The 15,869-nt window shown below is 46.3% G+C and overlaps 2 protein-coding genes across 2 annotated transcripts in view; one reads left to right on the top strand and one right to left on the bottom strand.

Annotated features, from left to right (window-relative positions):
* Positions 1–15,869, top strand: part of LOC147709532 (fucolectin-like) — a 1,051,872-nt gene that overhangs the window by 448,474 nt on the left and 587,529 nt on the right. The window lies entirely within an intron of this gene.
* Positions 1–15,869, bottom strand: part of LOC147709535 (fucolectin-like) — a 237,364-nt gene that overhangs the window by 44,864 nt on the left and 176,631 nt on the right. The window lies entirely within an intron of this gene.

Raw genomic sequence — 15,869 nt, 5'->3', positions numbered from 1 at the left:
GGGGTAGTGAGTCTTGCATGGGCCTAGTCTTTCTGTGGGTTGTCTTGAATTTAAACATCATGGAGGGCATGGATGGATTGGGATTCTGCTGATTTTTCAGTGATTTTCGTTTTTTGGGCCTGTACTTGTGGCCTTTTCACCAGGGGTATTTGATTCTAGCATGGGCCTAGTCTTTCTGTGGGCTGTCTTGAACTTAAACATCATGGAGGGCATGGATGGATTGGGATTGTGCTGATTTTTCAGTGATTTTCGTTTTTTGGGGCTGTACTTGTGGCCTTTTCACCAGGGGTATTTGAGTCTAGCATGGGCCTAGTCTTTCTGTGGGCTGTCTTGAACTTAAACATCATGGAGGGCATGGATGGATTGGGATTGTGCTGATTTTTCAGTGATTTTCGTTTTTTGGGGCTGTACTTGTGGCCTTTTCACCAGGGCAGGGTATTTGAGTCTAGCATGGGCCTAGTCTTTCTGTGGGCTGTCTTGAACTTAAACATCATGGAGGGCATGGATGGAATGGGATTGTGCTGATTTTGCAGTGTTTTTCGATTTTTTTTGTGGTGTATAACTGAACTGATGTTCCTCTGTCTTCCATTGTTTTTAGGTGCACAAGACTCAAGAGAACCCCCAGTGCCAGGAAGAAGTCCTGCAGCGGTGTGTGTGTGCAGCATAACGTCACGCGACGTCACGTCTGGCCTCAGACAACTCTACAATTCATGCAACTGCGGCCTGCTGTCTGACCTGCTCTGAAGAAGATGGCCCCAAAAAAAGTTCTCCATAGCTCCTCTAGCAAGAAAGTTGCTAGTAAGGAGCAGAAGAAGCAAGTTACCAAGGAGGCTGGTGTGCCACCCGCCACGTTTTTTGGGAGCAAAAAAAAAAAGTACGCCTGCAGCAGCAGGATCTGCTGGGGACCAAGCTGGGAGCAGCACCCCTGCTCCATTGGGTTCAGTGTCTCCACCACCACGCCAACTTAAGTCAAAGCCCTTGAGTGCTTCAGAGGCAGTCAGTGTGCTTCTCCAATCACCATCGACCAGTGATGTTGGCTCATCGCAAGAAAGTAGCAGCAATGTCCCTGAATCAACACAGGTTGTTGTAACTCATCTGACAAGTGTTGAACAACCACAGCCGCAACAACAACACCATGTGCAAGTGCACGCCCAAGTACATGTGGAAGGAGAGGCAGCAAAAGGAGATGCGCAAGCAAAGGTGCATGGAGGTTCACAAGTGCCCACAATAGTTGTTCCTCCCGAAGTAGGGGCACATCAGGAAATCGACAATGAAGCCGAGGTATTGGAAGCCACTCCTCCTGATGATCATTCATTGTCTTCCACATCCCTAGCAAGGAAAAGATCAAGGGGTGTCTACATCTTCTTCAAGCCCACCTCCTTCTGATGCAAGTGATCCGTCTTGGGAACCACACCTGCGGTCTGACAGTGAGGCACACCATGATCTGACAAAGGTGCCTAAGCGTAAAAGGAAGGTCGTCGAAAAACTCATAGCTATGGATTGTGATGAGGCTCAACAAGAAGTGACAGATACTGCTGGTGATGAAGCCTCTCACGATGACGACGAGCCAGTCATCACAAAGGTCACTGCAGCCCCACCGGGCATGCAGCAAAGAGACATTTTGACCCTATCCCGAGAAGCTGCTGAGCGTGATGATGATGTCGACGAGGAGGCAATGGAAATGGAATCATTAGATTTGGAGTTAAGTAGTACACCAACACCTACCGCTTCCATATTTCTTCCTCGCTAGAAGGTACCCACCTCGACCTCAATTCGTGGTGGTGAAAGTGCAAAACGTACTGAAGTTTGGCAATCCACATCCTCCACTTCATCTGGCATTAGCAGCAGGACCACCACCACCAGTATCGCCGCCTCCTCCGGCCCCCAAAGACATTTCAAGTCTCCAGTTTGAGACTTCTTTAGTGTTTGCCCAAAAATGGAAAACTTAGCCATTTGTAGCATTTGTAAGCTTCGAGTTGGTCGTGGTAAGCTTGGTTCTAACTATGGTACCGGAGGCCAGAGAGGTCATCTTAAGAGAGCGCACCCTGTCCAATGGTTTCCGCACCTAGAGGCGTTTAAGGAAGCCGGAATTGCACGAAATGAAAATGTTGATTTTTCATCTGATGATGACGAGGAGGAAGAAGACGATTCAAACACTTCACTTACACCCAGTACCCCTGTCAGCAGCACACCCCATGTGAGGCACACTAAGAGTGTGGGAGAGAGTGAGACATCAATGCGGAAAAGTTCATCAGCGAGCGTAACTGGGTCGAAGATATCATCATCATCCCGTAAATCCTTGGTCCAGGGCAACATTAAAAAGATGTTGTTTACAGAAGCGCAATATGAACGCAACCACCCACTGACGCGTCTGTATAACACTAAGCTAACTAAAATGCTAGCTCTGGACCTTCTCCCTTTTTCTTTTGTAGAAGGGGTTGGTTTTCTAGAATTAGTGGCAGCGCTCTGCCCTAAATGGAAGGTTCCTAGCCGGTTCTATTTTGCCCGAGTTGCGGTTCCAGCACTACATGAAGATGTTCTGAAGGTGATTGGGGCAGCTTTGCAGAAGAGTGCTGTTCACACTATACATCTGACAACAGACATGTGGACCAGTGGCGCAGGCGCTGATTACATGTGCATCACTGCACACTGGGTCTCTTTTTCAGGGGCTAAAGCAAAGCTAAACGCAGGTGTTGACGCGGACATTGTTTTTAAAGCTGCTCGGAAACATGCAACACTAGCCATGTTTGGTTTGGAGAAACGTCACACAGCAGATAACATTTTGGATGTCTTTAACACAAAGGTCCTTAACTGGCTGTCCCCACTAAAACGCCAGGTTGGTTATGTTTCCACGGACAATGGCTCCAATATAGTTAAGGCCATGAGGGACGGTGACTATTTCAGAGTGCCGTGTTTGGCGCACTGTATAAACCTGGTTGTCCAAAAATTCTTGGGTAATAAAGGCAGTGCAGCGTACAGTGTATTGGACACCTGCCGAAAAATGTGCAAGCATTTCAGCCATTCTTTTAAGGCCCGGAAGCAGCTGAGGAGCCTGCTATATCAACGTCAAATGCCAGTGAAAGCACTCATCCAGGAGGTGGTAACACGTTGGAACTCAACCTTCTACATGCTTGAGCGTCTGTATGAGCAGTATAAGGAACTCGATCAATATTTCCTTACAGAGGGTACAGAGGAGCTGAGGATGGGTGCGGCGCAATGGAACATAGTTCAAAGCCTGACACGCATGCTTCGTCCTTTTGAGTTCTTCACGCGTGCAGTCAGCAAGGAGGACTCTAATTTGGGAAAAGCTATCCCATTGTTGTACATGCTGGAGGACCAACTGAAGGAGGTGTGTTCTGTGTTTGAAAAAGATGAAAAAAACCAAGACTCTTTGCTTCTGGCTGAGAAATTATTAGAGCTCCTACAAGGTGATGAACGTCTTAAAAAGATCCACTCAGAAGAGCATTACATTTGTGCTACTATTCTGGATCCACGCTACAAAAAGGCGCTGGCAGGCCAAGCATTCTTTCCTTTTGATGATGAACATGTTCCAAAGTACAAACGTTGGCTAGCCTTGTCAGCCAAGAGGTTTGAAAGAGAACGGCTGGAAATTGAAGGAAATGGCAGTACATCAGCAGGCCATCCAGTCAAAACAATCCACTTCTGCACCTGTGGCTGTGGCACAAGTGACCTCTCAGCCGTTAAAGACACCAGCAACCGGATCATCTGCACGAGACACAACAGAAACATTGGAGGCTGAAGAGGATTGGCTAGCTCTGCGTGGGTTTGGTTCTCAAAAGGTCAGAGGCACAGCAAGTGCTAAGCAAAGTGGAGGAACCTTGGATGAGGACCTTGAGTCGATGGTGAAGGACTATCTGAATGACTCAACAGAGGTCTATGTTAATTCTGACCCATTGGCGTATTGGCATGGGAAAAAAGAATTGTGGCCACAGCTCACCAACCTGGCTTTAAACTACTTGTCTTGCCCACTCGCAAGCGTGTCTTCTGAACAGGTTTTCAGTGCTGCTGTTGGCATTGTAACTCCCAAACAGAGCCGCCTCTTGCCCAAAAATGTGGAGAGGTTAACAATGATCAAGATGAATCAGCACCTCATACCACCAGATTTCAGAGTACGAGAAAGCGTGCCGGATGAAGAGGAGGTGGCCAGCAACATAGATGAGGGAATTTCTACTCTGTCAGGTGACACTGAGCTCACCCTGCCTGAATTCGCAGAGTATGATGACGAAGCCTTATTCTTATTCCTGGACCGTGATACTGAGCCCTGAAAATGAGACAACGAATCAATAACTTTCTTTTTCGTCCTTATTCACTTTTATTCCTGTGTGTCTGTCTTTCTTTGTTGTGCACAGTTAATATATTTCAAACTTTAATCAGATAATCACAAAATCAAGCCCATCAGCAGAACTGTCTTCACTGGTTTGCTAATTGATTTGAAGTTGCCGCAGTCTGCATTCCTCAGGTTCACAAGTTCAGAAGAACATGCTCCTCTATCCTCCTCCTCCAGACTCCTATTTCCATCAAACCAGAGGGCTGGTTTACGCCCAATGAAGAAAGACTCAGCACTTGTGGGGGTGTTGTTGTACCTCTTTGCAGGTGAGTTGACGGCTCTGGGACCATTGTTGGGAAGCTCTAATACCGGATAAAAGTGGTTTGGACCAAATCCCAGGCGGAAACATTTTTGTGTTTTTGATGACTTGCTTGCCTTTGAGGTGCTCTTAGGGGGGTTCCGTCTGTTTGTGGGTGAGTTTCATGGTCTGGGAGCACTGCTGGGACACTCTAATCTTGATTGCATTTGCTTTTCAGGAAATCCGTCGTGGCAACCCCGATTTATGGCCTAGTTACGCAGTGCGTTTGGACCGAAGGCCGAGAAATATTGCAAGTATGAGATTTTGCTTTTGGCCTGTTTGGGGGTGTTATGCTTCTTGGTGGGTGGGTTGGCGGGTCTTGGGGCATTCCTGGGAAGGTCTAATACCGGGTAGAAGTGGTTGGGACAAAATCCAGGCCGATTTTTTTTTGGCTATTTCTGACATTTTGCTCAATGTAGCGTTTTCGGGGACCTGTTTGGGGGGCTTCCTGTTGTTTGTGGGTGAGTTTCGGGGTCTGGGAGCACTGCTGGGACACTCTAATCTTGATTGCATTTACTTTTCAGGAAATCCGTCGTGGCAACCCCGACTTATGGCCTAGCTACGCAGCGCGTTTGGACCGAAGGCCGAGAAATATTGCAAGTATGAGATTTTGCTTTTGGCCTGTTTGGGGGTGTTATGCTTCTTGGCGGGTGGGTTGGCGGGTCTTGGGGCATTCCTGGGAAGGTCTAATACCGGGTAGAAGTGGTTGGGACAAAATCCAGGCCGATTTTTTTTGGCTATTTCTGACATTTTGCTCAATGTAGCGTTTTCGGGGGCCTGTTTGTGGGGCTTCCTGGTGTTTGTGGGTGGGTTTCGGGGTCTGGGCGCACTGCTGGCTATATATACTTTACTTTGCAAGAGGTTTGAAGCAAATCCATGGTGGCAGAGGGGAGTTAGGGCCTAGCTGCAGAGCGCGCGCGGAGTGATTTGGGAAATTTGTAAAAAATTGACAAAGTCCCCATTTTTGTACTTTTGCTCTTTGGCTGTTTGGGGGTCTTCTACTCGTTTTCTCCTGGGTTGACGGCTCTGGGGCCATTGCTGGGAAGCTCTAATACCGGATAAAAGTGTTTTGGACCAAATCCCAGGCGGAATTTTTTGTGTGTTTTTGATGACTTGCTTGCCTCTGAGGTGCTCTTAGGGGGGGTTCAGTCTGTTTGTGGGTGAGTTTCGTGGTCTGGGAGCACTGCTGGGACACTCTAATCTTGATTGCATTTGCTTTTCAGGAAATCCGTCGTGGCAACCCCGACTTATGGCCTAGCTACGCAGCGCGTTTGGACCGAAGGCCGAGAAATATTGCAAGTATGAGATTTTGCTTTTGGCCTGTTTGGGGGTGTTATGCTTCTTAGCGGATGGGTTGGTGGGTCTTGGGGCATTCCTGGGAAGGTCTAATACCGGGTAGAAGTGGTTGGGACAAAATCCAGGCCGATTTTTTTTTGGCTATTTCTGACATTTTGCTCAATGTAGCGTTTTCGGGGGCCTGTTTGGGGGGCTTCCTGGTGTTTGTGAGTGAGTTTCAGGGTCTGGGAGCACTGCTGGGACACTCTAATCTTGATTGCATTTGCTTTTCAGGAAATCCGTCGTGGCAACCCCGACTTATGGCCTAGCTACGCAGCGCGTTTGGACCGAAGGCCGAGAAATATTGCAAGTATGAGATTTTGCTTTTGGCCAGTTTGGGGGTGTTATGCTTCTTGGTGGGTGGGTTGGCAGGTCTTGGGGCATTCCTGGGAAGGTCTAATGCCGGGTAGAAGTGGTTGGGACAAAATCCTGGCGGAAAAGCCTTTTGGCACTTTTTGTAACTTAGGGTTCGTTAGGGTTAGCCCTAGCAGCAGGATTGCATGTGTTTCGGGGTGTTCTAGATTTTTGCAACTGAGTTCTGGGGTCTTAGAGCACTCGTGAGAATGTGTAATTATGGTTGCAAGTCATTTGAAGAAAATCCATGGTGGGAAAGGGGGGATTTGGCATAGTTAAAGAAAGCCTTTGCCACTATTCTTAACTTAGGGTTATTTAGGGTTAGCAGTATTTCTATTGCATGTGTTTGAGTGGGGGGGATTTCGAGTCTTGGAGCGATGCTGGCTATGGATACTTTTGCGTGGTTGCTTGCAAGTGGTTTGAATGCAATCCACGGTGGGTAAGGGGTAATTAGGAAGGGGGTACTTCGGCCTACTTTTACTGTACTGTGGAGAAGTGTGGCTCAGGGGTTAGAGGCGGCAGACCCGGAAGCTGAGATCGGCCCTGCACCAGGGTTCAATTCCCCGCCCCGACGGGGGTTGGGCTCAATAATTCCACGGACTCGATAATTCTCGCTCCGGTGCCTACTCGACTCACGGGTTCACACTCTGCGACTCTGGGCAATAGCTTGCTTAATCTCCACAACGGCCCCTCGCGGCGGGATGCCTGGCTTTCACCTTGTGGATACCCTGCCGGGGTATCTCACATGGGAATGCCAGGACGGGTTCCCTAAGCAAGCGCATAGATGCCTGCGATGTGGGCGATTTGCGCTATATAAATACATGTACATTTACATTTACATTTACTTTCAAAGTAAGTTTTGTCACCAGTTTTCTGCTAGGCCTCGTTTTTTGAGATTTGATTGGGGGTCTTCTACATTTTTGCGACTGGCTTTAGTAAGGGTCTGGGTGGGAGCACTGCTAGGAAGATCTAATTTTGTTCTAAAACACAGTTTACAGTACACCTAGCTTGAGGGGAAAGATCCGCTACATTAATTTGCCCCTACTTATTTATCCTTCAAAAGGTGACTCAGACAGAGTACGCACTTTCAAAAATATTGTACTGTCTACTAGGAAAATCAAATTGTGACTTTTTGCACTCCACAGCCTACATACCTTATATTTATTTATCAGTGGTGTTGTAATATTATATCACTTCCTGTTTTTCGTTGAATAATTATAGGCAGGGTTTCAGTCTCTGCAATGGGGAAAAAAGGATGGAGTCAGGCTTCACATTAGCGAGCCACAATTCAGCATCAGGCAGGCAGTGGACAGGGTGTCTTCTGGTGACCAACATCGATGGACGAAGCATCGGCTGCAATGGAGGAGTGCCGCTAATAAGAGGATTTTTTTTCTGCAGGCAACTTACTTACCACTTCCAACAGGACAACTACAACAACATAGATACAGTATCCCTTGCCTTTTTCTCTGACTGTGACTGCATTTCTTGGATCTCTCTCTGCTTCTAAATTGATCCCTTAACACATCACTTAGTCCACTCCACTATCACATCTGCACCACACATAGTCATTTGTAAGTGCTCCTACGTAATTCGCAAGTCGCAGCACGCCCCAGCCCGTAGAGGACTGGGATGGCCCCAATGATGAAGCATGTCACCAAGGGGCAACCCTGGTGAGTGAGGGGACACCTAGAAAAAAAGCAATTTCTCCTTTTCTATCTACTATACCTTCCAGACCAACCCCATTGAGTGTTGTTGTGAATGGATTTATAGTGACCAGCAAGGCTCTCAGGTATCTGGCTACAGAGACCTTATGTTGAATATAGTTATCAATAATTCCACACACGCCCTGTACTGTCGCATTCTTTCTTCCGCAGTTGTCGAAAGTACTACTTACTTTTCACTGACATGCATGCAGTAGTGCATGCACTTTCAAAGATTGATGGATAGGTTTGTACCCAAAGAATTGTTTATGTTCAATTGTTTGTCTATGCTGTGCTTTTTTTACAGGGTGTCTTCTGGTGACCAACATCGATGGACGAAGCGTCGGCTGCAATGGAGGAGTGCCGCTAATAAGAGGATTTTTTTTCTGCAGGCAACTTACTTACCACTTCCAACAGGACAACTACAACAACATAGATACAGTATCCCTTGCCTTTTTCTCTGACTGTGACTGCATTTCTTGGATCTCTCTCTGCTTCTAAATTGATCCCTTAACACATCACTTAGTCCACTCCACTATCACATCTGCACCACACATAGTCATTTGTAAGAGTTCCTACGTAATTCGCAAGTCCCAGCACGCCCCAGCCCGTAGAGGACTGGGATGGCCCCAATGATGAAGCATGTCACCAAGGGGCAACCCTGGTGAGTGAGGGGACACCTAGAAAAAAAGCAATTTCTCCTTTTCTATCTACTATACCTTCCAGACCAACCCCATTGAGTGTTGTTGTGAATGGATTTATAGTGACCAGCAAGGCTCTCAGGTATCTGGCTACAGAGACCTTATGTTGAATATAGTTATCAATATTTCCACCCACGCCCTGTACTGTCGCATTCTTTCTTCCACAGTTGTCGAAAGTACTACTTACTTTTAACTGACATGCATGCAGTAGTGCATGCACTTTCAAAGATTGATGGATAGGTTTGTACCCAAAGATTTGTTTATGTTCACAATTGTTTGTCCATGCTGTGCTATTTTTTCTTGTCTCCCAAAACCTTTCCCAAAAACCCCCGTACCCATCCATTTTTCAAACCCTAACCCTCTTCCCCCGGGCTGCGTGGTTTTGATTGATGTGTGACTAAATTACAGCAATAAATCCACACACTTGCTGGGGAGGATAAGGTGATAGCAACAGGCTGGTGAAGAAATCCGAGGATATATTCTTACTCTGCTTGACAAAGACCCATGGCTAATGTCAAAGAACTTCAACCGAATTAGTTATACTTTAACATTTGTTAGGCTACAATGTGGCACTGTTCTAGTGTACTTCTGTCACCTGCTATATTCTGTATTGTACCGTTGTATTGCTCAGGAGGACAAACCAGATTTCATTTTCTTTTTTTTCATAGGCAAGCAACTGCCACTGTGTCACACCACTAGTACCACCGCTATGAGGAAATTTTATCCGCACAGGATTGCCAACCTTATTTGCTGTTTCCCGTGGAGCCAGCCCTGGGCCTAGCCCTACTTGCAAACAGAAATTACAGGTAAGATAGGCGTTTGGTTGGAGGTAGTATAATGGAGTATTAGGAGAGACGAGAGATTTGATTGACGGTAGTACTACTAAAGTCCTAGGACTATTCAGGAAAACAAACTTACTGTTATGTTAAACCCCCACCCACCAGACTCAAAAGCAGTAAAAAACAGGTATGGTCAGATAAAGTTTCAAAAAGTATATTTTTATAGCCCTAACAAAAGAATCTCCCGCAAGACCCTCCCTAACCCCAACGATTGTCCTTCAAAAGTCCCCAAAAATCCCAACTCCCAATTCCCACCCCCCAAAAGTCTCTAAAAAAAGGGCAAGGGACACTATGGCAGGGTGCTGTTGGAATTAGCAGCCAGGGCATCATGCTCCTTGCGGAGGGTGGCAAGTTCGAAGCGGAGGCCCTCCACCACGTTCTTATAGTTATGGACCTCCTGCTCCAGGTAGGACAGTCTGAGGGATAAGCGGCGCCGGTGTGCCTTGCAAATCCTGTGAGGGGCAGCTGCTTTCTTTGCTGCTGGGCGGTGGCGTTTGGCTTTGGTAGCCCGGCTCCGTACCGCTGGAGCACTGCGCTGGCTGGCAGCCCGCACGGAGGAGGATGCAGCTGTCCCAGTGGACGTTGTTGTTGTACCAGACTGCGTCTCCTCCTCCTCCAGGGCCACCAGCCGCCGATATTCAGCAACAGTGGCATCCAGCCTCCGTTGCCGGGCCATTCGAGCCAGCTCCTTCCTCCTTGATGGTGTCTTGGATTTGGAAGGAGCAACTACATGAAAAAAGAAAGACATAGTCTGTAACCAATGCTCCTTAAGATTAAGACAAAATGATTGAGCAGAAAGTTGTCACAGTACAAGTAGCAAATTGAAAGCACAGTACATAACTATTGAGGACAGTATCTATGTAACCTCCGACTTCTTCATCCTTGCTCTAACATTAGTGGGAGTTTAAAGAACAAATTCTACAAGCACTATGGACTTCTAATACAGTCGACTATGACAGTACACCACTTTTATTCTTCTTCTTCTCTCTTGTTTAGGAAAATTGGTACGTTATCTTATGCAAGCCGGCATAATGCCAGCGCAGTGAACTTGCACCCGAGAAAAACAGACGCACACCATGGTGAGTGAGACAGACTTGCGTTACTGTACCGGTCCAGTACATGCAGGTGGTGAAGCTCTTACTTTTCTATTACGGGTGGCACTGAGAATACTCTGTTAAAAGGGCTACTGCTTAATTAATTATCTGATTATCTATCACTTCACATGGGATGCATTTGATGACATATGGGATGACTTTAGGTGCTTTGCTTATTATTGATTGAACAGTGATACCCCCACACACGAATGACGTACTACTACTAAACTAAAGTTATTAAGGGAGGTAGGGAGTGTCCACCGTAATAACCGGATATATGCTTTGCTTGCAGTTGCAATACAAACTACTGCTACTATTCATGGTAGTCTTTGGACAACGTTACAACTTCTTTTCCTTGCCTTTCCTACACTGGAACGGACGTGCGGGTGCGGTGTTACATGCTCTTCAAAGTAACACTTAGTTCATCCAGTGACCGTCTACTCTCTCTAGATACACATATGCTATCTAAGAGTCAGATAGTACCATGAATGATCCAGGCATCCATCCATTCAAAGTATATTGCACGGATGTATGTCGTTACAACGCATACTTTTACTCCGCATACCATTACAATGCGGTATTTACAACGCATACCGCTACAACGCATAGCGCTTTGGGGTGCTGGATAGTGGTAAGTATAATTTACTATTCTAACTCCAGTCCCCGTGGACCCTAGGGAAGGTGTTGGATAGTAAATTAAACTTACCTCTTATCCTAGAGCGCCCCCCAGCGCAATGCGTTGTAACGGTATGCGTTGTAATGCCTGCGTTGTAGTGGTAGTGCGGAGTAAAAATTGCGTTGTAACAGGTGCATACCATATTGCACACATACAGTTTCTGTCTCACCCACCCAGGCTGTTCTCCTTCCACCCATCCTTGCTTCATCATTCACCCAGCCATGCACCATACCATTTTCTTACCTTCCCAGCCACCTCGGGGACCAAGCAAACACATATCATTCTTCTTTGCCAGTCATCATTACATTTCTCGTGCTTCCACACTTACTTACAGCCTTCTTTCGCTTTTCGTTCATCCCATCCATCAAGTTCACCTCAGATCTGATTGGGATTCTTCTCGCCAAAAACTTCACAGCTAAGTCGAAGTACATTTAGAGGAGGCTACTACCTGCTTTTTTTATAATACACCCGTGCAGAAAGCACACTCTGCAGTCTTCAATCTCAATGACTAAGGAATGTATAGCTTACCTCTGCCCGCCACCACCGTGTGAACCCTCACAGGCATGTCCTTGTTCGGCACTTGCACCGCCTCCTCCCCAGAGTTGTCCTCCTCGTCCAATGCCACCACCACCTCCACGCTGGCCCCGTCTCCAGATGTTCCACCTACAAAGTACATTTAATAATGTTAGAATACACCACTCACTACTATATAATATTTGGTCTAGGAGGAAGAAAGAAATGTGAAAAAAAAGTGTACAATTTAATAATTTTTGACTGTGTACTCCATAGTAAAAATGTCCCTTTTTCCAGGGAAGGCTGTTGTCTTGCTGCACTTTTTGGCACAACTGATGAATGTTTGCTTTTTACTTTTTAACACGCACCACTTTTTCTCCTAAAAGACAGAACCTTGACTTCTAAGAACACGAGCAGGATCAAGTTCAAACCAGGTGAGAGCTCGGCTCGACCACAAGAAATGTGTCCAATTAATCGTCAGCACTAAGCACTTTTCCATTTTCAGTTACACGTTCACTTTTATGACAAACTTGAATTTAATAAATGTGTTTACTTTTAATAAAGCTTTTATACTTAAATAGACTCTGTGGTTTTTGGTCCTCCAGACTAGAGTGGATGAGCTAAAGGTTTTCGAATTTTTGCAAGCATGAGTCCGTGCCTCTGCCATCGGTGACTTTGGGAGCTAAATGACTCTGCCACACTATCTAGTCAGTAAGGAGATTGGGGGTTCAACTACAAAGTCTGTTATCACTGAGGTATGTGGAAAGTCTAACAGTTACAGCACCTATTATAATTGATAAGCTAAGCGATGCATTATTTAGTGTCCATAGTTCTGTTTGTGCAGATTTGTCCCTGCAACAGTAGTAGAATGGATTGTCCTCCTATCCAAACCAAAAGTAAAGTAGTATCTTATTCTTTCTTGGTGGTGGTCATTCACCTTTTTATTGTTGGCAATGGTCAAAGCATAAACATTTAGAATACTTGAAAAGACATTATGGACAATCCCAGAGGACTACACTCAGTGCATAGAGCTATTGCTGACTAGAATGGGAGTCCAATGGAAATGCCAAATGGGCAATCTTAGTTAGCTACACAGACAGACTAATAAGAATAATCTAGTAATACCACACGGAGTAATAGTCGAGGCAGGATAAGAATTTAGATCCTGTCTACAAGAAGATCAAAGACGATTTAGAAAAAATCGAATGAGGAACGCTAGGAAAAAATAAGTACTCTATATTAAAATTAAAACTTACTGGGGCCAGCAAAGGAGCCCTCGACTGCCCGGTCCTGGCCTGCATCGACAACAGCACCCTCCTCCTCCTCCTCCTGTGTCCTCCTCTTGCCCCTGGGGGAAGCTGATGTACAACATGAAAGAAAGAAAAACAGAAAACATGGATGATATTTCTCAACCAAATCAAACATTTCAAAAGAACTAACAAAGTAACAAAATATTTTTGCGAAATAGCAAATAGGGAACGACTCCACGGGATATATTATTGACCAATCTCATGTGGTCGACTACGTCATTACTTTAGTATTGCTTGATTTGCGGACCGTCGAATTGGAAACTACCCTATGTAACTCACTAAACAAAGTACTAAAAAGGTTTGCCTAGGATTGGCAGGCAGCAGTCCGCAGCACGCAAAGTGACAGCAAAAGTCCATTGTGATTGAAGATCAGCGACAACACTAAAGTTTCCTACTACATTCACCAGTCATTAAAATACTCAAACTATTAATCCACCACCACTATTTCTTCTTATCGCCATGTGTACAAAGGAAGGACTGGACTTGAGTCTGTAGGGGCTGATTTAGAAGGCCCTTGCGGCTCTTTTGCTCCATTGTTGCGTGACTTTTGTGACGCAGCGACAGCACAAAAGAGGCGCAATGGTGCGGCGTATATTAACAATGTGACGCATATGGGAGATGCATCACGTTGTAAAGCCCTGCGCCAATAAGGGGCGTTCCGGCACAAGGGAGGGCGTTCCTGCGCAGGAACGCATCCTAAAAGTGGCTGAGGGAAATCTACAAGATTTCAATCAGTCACTTTGAGGACAATGATGCGTGACTCAAACCCTGCGCCTGCTTGAAGCAGACGTACGGCTTGACGCAGCATTGGGGAGATAGGGCACCCCAGAGCATTGATGGAGCTGCACCATCGTTGCGACGCAACTCCAGCAATGCGCCGCCTTTACGGCACAGATGCGTAACGCTTTGGTGACATTTTGGGCCCATGGCGCGCCGCTTTGTAAAAATCTGAACCTAAGTGTGTAGCATTACGCAGTTCTTTCAACTACACTCATACATAATTTCACAGGCCAATGAAATGAACACAAAATCTAAAACAAATAAGCATAGTAGCAACACAACTGAGAAGAAGGAGAGCAGTGTACCTGAAATGCACAGAAGATTTTGAAATAAAATTTACCTACAATGTAATGAGCAGCATTATTGCTCTTGGTAAAAAACAAAAATTTGCAATATAATAACACAGCAGGAGAAAACATAGTAGTAAAGACATAGGTACTACTACTCACCAAGCCCGGGGATCTCAAGGCCAAGGAGGTCGAGCAGATCTCGCTCACGGGTCAGGACATCCGTCCAGCGGTGGGTGGCCGGGTTGTAGGTGCGCCAGACCCGAGAGTGGTGGTAAATGGCCTGGCACACCTTCTCCCACCGCTTCCGGCGCTCCCGGGCCCCGTACCCGGCACTGATCTTGCCGCCTCCCATGATGGTCCTGGGGAGGCGGCGCTGAACATAAAAAATGAGTTGGGCCACCTCCTCCGGGGTAAAGATCTCCCGTGGCATCACTAGCTCCCCCCTCAAACGCCCGCACGGGTGCCGGACACGGGGTGCGGGACACTTCCCCTTCACCATGGTCTGGGCGGAAAGGAATAAAGAAAATAGAATAGGGAAGAGAAGAAAAGAAAAGAGTTTACAAAAGTAGTTTAAAATTAACCAAAAGTAGCAGTAAACACAAAAATATAGGGCTAGAAAAATAGAGGGATAGATAATAAGTAAAATAGATCAAAAAAAACTTCAAACAAGCAAAGGATGGCAGAGATTGACAGAGGATACAAAGACCATGCCCAGAACCATAGCAATGAATGAGAAACAAGATGGCCGCGCCCGTTCACGACCGCGCGGGTAAGTTCGCGCGAGATTTTCCTTGCGAACACGCGCGAGACTGTACTGGCAAGCCGCGGACTTTGCGAGATTACACTTCGCGCCCGGAAACGGAAATACGTCAGGCAAACAAGATGGCTGCGCCCTTGAACGACCGCGAGGGTAACTTCGCGTCTTGCGCTACGAGCGGCTCGCAAAAACGCACAAAACCTTGCCAACTAACACGCCGCAAAAAAAACAAATTGCATATTCGCACGAATTTGCGGCTTCCGAATCCGATCTCGCGCGTGTTCGTGCCCCGCGAACCCCGCGAAATTGCAGAAAAACGAGTTTTTCAAAACTGAAAGCACTCGGCAGGGGCAAGAGTTCAAACTCATCATTAGTAACAATTCCCGGTAGTGCTTCCTGACTGGGGCCCCTCCAGAATTCAGTTGCTAGTTGCAACAATTGTATGACCCTGCTCTGACCCTCACAGCAGGCTCATACAATAGCTACAAGTAGGCCACAAAGAAGGTCCTGGGGAAAAAAAATGCACTGGAACAGAAAGCAAAATTACAGATAAGGAAGCAGGTGCCAGACTGGAATTTTAAAACAGTGACACATTAATAAACTAACCCCAAATTAATTCATCTCAGTTGAAGCAGGGCTGGTGTGCTTGCTTTTCCCCCCCATAATCTACAGTAATGATGAACCAGAGGGTGGCATTGATGTAACAGAGGGTTGCAGTGGTGAAGCAGAGGGTGCTGGGAACCTGTGATGATGAACCAGATGTAGAAAAAACATAATTCGCGACCGTTGCGCGCCGAAATGTAAGTTCGCAATTGCGAACTGGTACGAAACCCTCGCGAACTGGCAGAAATCCTTGCGAACACAAAATTTTGTG

This window comes from Lissotriton vulgaris, chromosome 6 (assembly GCF_964263255.1).
Source record: "Lissotriton vulgaris chromosome 6, aLisVul1.2, whole genome shotgun sequence".
NCBI lineage: Eukaryota > Metazoa > Chordata > Amphibia > Caudata > Salamandridae > Lissotriton > Lissotriton vulgaris.
This window is presented reverse-complemented; position numbering and strand designations above follow the sequence as displayed.